This window comes from Ornithodoros turicata, chromosome 9, assembly GCF_037126465.1.
Source record: "Ornithodoros turicata isolate Travis chromosome 9, ASM3712646v1, whole genome shotgun sequence".
In the NCBI taxonomy this organism is placed as follows: Eukaryota; Metazoa; Arthropoda; class Arachnida; order Ixodida; family Argasidae; genus Ornithodoros; species Ornithodoros turicata.
In genome coordinates, this window is record NC_088209.1 from 34,353,349 (window position 1) to 34,359,348 (window position 6,000).

Sequence of the window (6,000 nt, forward strand, 5' to 3'; positions counted from 1 at the left end):
ATTTTGTTTTTTTTTAATCTCACAAGATCAACATACCACGGCACTAACCAGTATGTAAATTTGTGTGCTTTTCTTTTTTCTTTTTTTCTTTTTTTTCTTTTTGTAGCTATCTGCTCCAAATGGCGACTTTTAAACTGACCGGCAAGACACCCTCTTCGCGGTGTTCTGAAAGATACATGCGCTCTTGCAAACCGATACAAAAGGAAAGCCTGCTGTGATAGCAGTAGCAGACCATGACAGCTGTGACAAAGGGCTTACTCTTCTTACGCAAACAACTGACTCAGCTGTGCCTGCCGAGACACGGTGACGCAAACTCTACCTTTCGAAAACGTAGCCATAACAACAACACGCTCTGCAGATGTCGAGGCAAAGCACCGCCGTATCGGGAACCATCGGAATGTCGTCTGTAGGCTTTGGCCTTGGTCACCGGTGATGGGGCATAGATCCATACGCATCGGCATCGGTTGGGGATTTTTCGTAGATGGGAGAGGGCGTTCAACGATAACGGTTCAGAAAACAGGATAAGGTAATCGCGCTGCTTCTTTCGACTGGCGATCTTCACATTTCGATATATTCCTTTATCGTGTTTTCGTTGAGTGCTTTCGATGCTGACTAAGGTATGATAGATATGATTGTATGAGGGTTGTGATTTTCGTGCATTGTAAAGTCTCAAACCCTTTTTGCAATACTATAGTATCGCTACTGATAGTTTGGAACGCTGAAACGTTTTATGGATAGGTACTGTTTACTTGCATTTTTCTTCTTGCCGGTCTTTTACCTGCTCTGGACTTTCACGGACGTGTATTTGTCGAAATAAGTCCGACATCCGGCATTGTATCATAAGCGCTTGTAAACACGGACGAATAGGGGCACATTGTACAGGACAGGAGTTTACAGTCGCTGATAACACAGTGTCTGCTGCATGTCTGAAGCATGCAAATTACCCTGTGAAGCGAAAAGGGTTTTTTTTTTTTTTTTTTAGTCCAGAGAGCCGGGTTCGCGTAAACATATTTTCCTACAGGAAATCAGAAGGCCCAGGTTCGAGTCCTGACCTTTTCCCGAGTTGTCTGATTTCATATTTTCGTGGTTTCTACCTTCTAGATTTGAACAATTCAAAAGCAAGAAGAAAAAACCCGATGATATCTATGCATGATGCAAGACACGGATCCATGAGGGGGGAGCTCATGTCCTGTCCCCCACCCACACCGCAATCTCTGTCGTCACCAGGTGCTTGAATTGATACTAGGTGGTGCATATAGCATGCTGTTCTTACGCTGGAAATCCTATAGGTCCGCGAAAACGGCTGAAAGCTGTCAAGCTCTCATCGTCCCTCAGGCGATCGTCTCTATACAGACACGTATGTTTCTCGGGCAAGCTGCCCGCTGCATCCCATTATGACGTGTCCTCGCCATGTATGTATGTATGTGAGTCGGAAATGATGCGTTGCTGAACGGGCCTTCGGAGATTCGCTGACCCGACGCGGCACCTCGATGCTTCCGGAAGTCACCGCAAGCGACTTTTTTTCGCAGGGAAGTGGCGGTCATAATGATTATAGGTCGCTCGGACACATTGATTATAGTGTCCGTACCAAGCGGTTTCAACGGGGACCACCTATCTGCTTCGAGTACAGTTGTAGTGTGTCCATCACACTTTGCCGAAGCGAAATTTCTTCCGTTTGACAGAAATTTGCGTGATAACTCGATCATTGTATATAGTGCATACATGGCAATTTCCTTTTCTGTTTTTATTTTTATTCCACATGTATGTTCTTGTTCTGCCAAGACCAGAAACTGCCATTTTAGGTTAACGCTTGAACAGGTCGCGCGCGCCACAATCTGGGTCTCGTATTTTCCCCCCCGACTCGTAATCATATTATAATAAGCTTGTGGAAAGTGATGAGTTAAAACGGCTGCCTTGCGCAGAGTAGCCATCGAATAATTCAGTACCCAGTAGAGGTCACAGGGACGTGCACCTTGCATCGCCCACGGCTCCTCGCCTACCATCTTTCCCATACTACGTGTTCCTCCTGACGATGATCTTTTTGAAAATTCCTTCCTCCGCAAATCTTCTTCGTGCTACCATTACGGGAGGGACTAGGAGCACGAGACAACCACTAGCCTTTAGTTTTCTTTGCTTATTCCTTATCAGACTTTAAAAGCGTGTACGTGCTCGAAGAGGGAAGCCTGCGAGGAAACGCGCAGTGAACGTGGGTGTTTGGAAAGAACCTTAGATAGTGCTCGAGCAACGAATCGGGTAGCACGACTTTTGCACGGCCTTCCGAAGGTTACCGAGGGCGCGCGCTGCGTCGTCGTCTGCATCGAAAGTTGTGATGTCACCTCGCTTTTTTTTGTCCTTTGCTTCTGTCGTCTGCTGCGCCATTGAAGACTCTCTTTCGCATATGGCATGGCATTGTCGCAAAAAGGCTGCACTATTTTTTTTTAAGTGTGGTTTTCTTTTTCTTTTTTTGTCTTCCATGGGAAATGTAGCGTGCATTGGTGCACAATATAATATTCCGCTCTATTGAAAAGCTGTCTGCTTACTTTTACTCGGATCGCGTTTTGAAAGCTGCTTTTCAATTCGCGCTCCAACTCAAAAAGAAGAAAGGAAATTTCCTTCCGACTTTTCTTTTCTGAACATTGCGTTTTATTGATGTAAATGGAACGAAATTGCTTCGTGCCACTTTACAGGGCAAACCAAAATCACTGTCTCATAATGAGGCTCCAATTCTTTTCTAAACATTTGGGCCTGACCTCAAACTAATGCGCTGTTCTTGCGTGCAGTTCCGGACCACTACACGTGCGAGTAAATGTGTAAACGCCTTCGTGGTCGAAATAGAGCAGGTTATGATAGCGAAACATTTTGCCTGCTTCGCCGCTGAAATGACCACTGTCCTGTCCTTATTTCCAAATCACAAACTGAACGTGAAACGCTAGCCACAAATTTATTCCACTTTTTGGCCGCTTCCAGCATCGAGAAACGAATCCATTCGGTCATCTGAAAAAAAAAAAAAAAAAAAAAACTGAGAAGCGTGTTTTTGTTCTCCGACGTGTTCTGACTTTCGTGTAGTGTTATTGTACTATTGTTGTCGTGTGTTGTGCACCTTAATCGATTTTGTGATACACTACAGTATCGCAAATCCACGTATCCAAATTATCTAAACTGGACTGGCAGTGTTTTGATGAGTATGGCGCACACGCGGCTGTTGAAACAGTGCCTTTTTGGGCTAAAGCATAGCGATGTACACTTGTAGCGAGCACGTCTATAAAACAGTGATGAAGCCAAGTCTGCAGAAAGTCGCTGCGAGGAACGTTCTTCGAAACTGAGGCAAAAACGGAAGCAACAAACACGGGACATCGATCCAGACGCTGACTCTGAGTCGTTGCCTTCTGTTTGTTCCCTCCGTTTTTGCCTCACTCTCAAGGAATGTTCCTTTCACTAAAAAATAAAAACTGAATCTGGACCTTGATGTCCACCACTGCTGCAATGGCGCAGTGTGAAGGGGAGCAGTGAGTGTCGTCAAATATAAACTGGCCACAGAGGGACAGGGTCGGGATGGATACGCTGACCATACTGCTGTAGTTCGTTTTAGCAGAGCACTGAGGTGAACCTCTTTTTTTTTTTTTTTTCGTTGCTGCGTGCTGTGCAACGAATAAAGTGAGCTTCTGCGACAAAAACGACGAGTTCAGGTGACCTACAATGAGGGATGGGCAGTATTTAAATACATTGTAATTAAAATACTATTTAAAATATAAATACATGTATTTATATTTTGTATTTAAATACAAACTTGAAAAATGTATTAATAATTATATTTAAATACCAATTTTCGGGTATTTATTCTTGTAAATACTTTATAAATACTCTTAAATACAGAATATACTGACTCATATCTTAAAGTTGCCCTGCATTTGACCTTTCGGGAAGAAGGGCGAGTTTGGGGCGCAATTATGCCGGGTTTGCGCTAGCATGCGCATGCGACAAACCATTTTAGATGGCGAGTTTTTCACTGTTGTTGCGGACAACGGTCGTGACTACCCGATTACGTTGTTCTACGAAGCATCTTCGTCAAATTTAATACATGAATTTGTTCATCGGCACCTGTGGAGATGCTGTTCCCCTTTGCGAATCTGGTTGTACGGCCGAACAGGAGATGTCTAAAAGAAGCAGTCTTCGAGAAATTTCTAATATTAAAATCGCCATGATAATCTAACAAATAAATGCTATTCTTTCTTGCTGATTTGTCCTTATGATCATAATTATCCCTGTATGCAGATGACATCTTCCTCACAGTATTTATGGTAGTAGTTGCGGTATTTAAATACCGTATTTATATTTTGTATTTAAATACTCATGTTGAAAACTATTTATGAAGAGTATTTAAATACCCCTGTCAACGAAGTATTTTGTATTTATATCTAAATACTCAAAAAATGTATTTATGCCCATCCCTGCCTACAATCTACAGAGCGCGTGCGAGGCGGAGAACGGGGGAACGTCGTGACGTAACGGGGCTCGTGACTCGTGACGTAGAGCTGAGAAGAAACAAGGAGGAAAAAGAAACGAGAGAGAGAGAGAAAAAAAAATACGCGGGGATCGTGTCGGCCGTCCGCGGCTGCTTTCGCCGACTGTTTTTGTAAATTTGGTAAAAATAATGGTGACTCGTGATGGACAGCATGACGAATGAAACAGGATTTCGAGCCACGTTAAATGTCACCTCATTGCTCATGGAAGAGGTACACCTTGCGTATACATATTACTTTCTCATCGATATTATCTAGGGCTTCTCCTGAGGTTTTGTTCCAGAGAAGTTGCGGTTCCGCAAAGAAGGTTTGCGGTGCTCCATTCGGACAGTCTGGAGCTCTCGACCGACTTTGCCACACGTAGATGCCATGCGCAAAATGTCATCCAGTAGAAGCGTCGCAGTCTGAGAAAAACACGAAAAACGAACATGTTTACATCCGGTTTTGGTTTTACTGTGACGTCAGCATTGAGCCACCGTACCTTGGCAGACGACACGAGGGTGAGCGACCGAGATTAAGTAAATTGAGGACTGTTTCGAGATGTGGTGAAGCGTAATCAGCAGGTTTTGGCTCGAATGAGCCGCTCGATTGCATGGCAAGACAGAAATCGGAAGCTACTGACAGTGGCGTCAAGGAAGCGTGTCATTGAAATACGTACTTCGCAGGAGACTCTGAACATCATGGAAGAGCATGTGATATTTCTGTCTAGCCTTGGTTTGTGTCCAGACTGCGGTTCAGCACATGAGTCAATGGCTCGAAAGGAGATATGAGGGGACATAAAATTAGTATATATTTAGTATCATTTGCCCCCACATTCAAGAGAAATGTATTAAGAGATACAAGTGTGTCTGACACTAATGTTAAATAGTAGGCAACTCCTGGTCAATCTTTCGTATTCCAGTGCAACGAAAAGCAACCGCCGCATTTCATATTGTTCACGACGTTTCATCGCATATGTGTCCCTTCTGTGTCGACAGCTGGTAATTTAGGGAGGAAAAATAACAAGGCGGCAGCTGCACTATGCCATTTCCTTGCTCAGGTTGAAGGCCATGTCCTCGGGTGACTAACATTGTGTCTGTTTACGTCGTTTCAGCTCAAGATTCAGTTTAATGACAGTGCTGTGGTGCGCATCGAATATCCGGCAGACGACGAGACACCTGAGACGCCCCTCATGAATGGGCCAGAGTTCCCGCCTAAAGTGGAGTCACCACGTGCCCCTGTGCAGTCTCCGGGTCTACCTTCAGCTTCCGGTAAGTGAGCTTCCGTGTGCACTGCGTATGAACTCATTCTCCCTAACCCTGGTCTCCCTAGTATCGAAAAAAAGCAAAAAACATAGTCAAGGTTGTTTATAACTAGAGCCAGAAGTTTTAGGGTTTAACCAGATTCTTCCCCGAATTTGCGCCATTCATTGAAGGTTGCCTCTTTAGAGTGAAACCTGATTTTTACGCAGCAAATTGCCCTCACTGGGATGTCTGTAGGA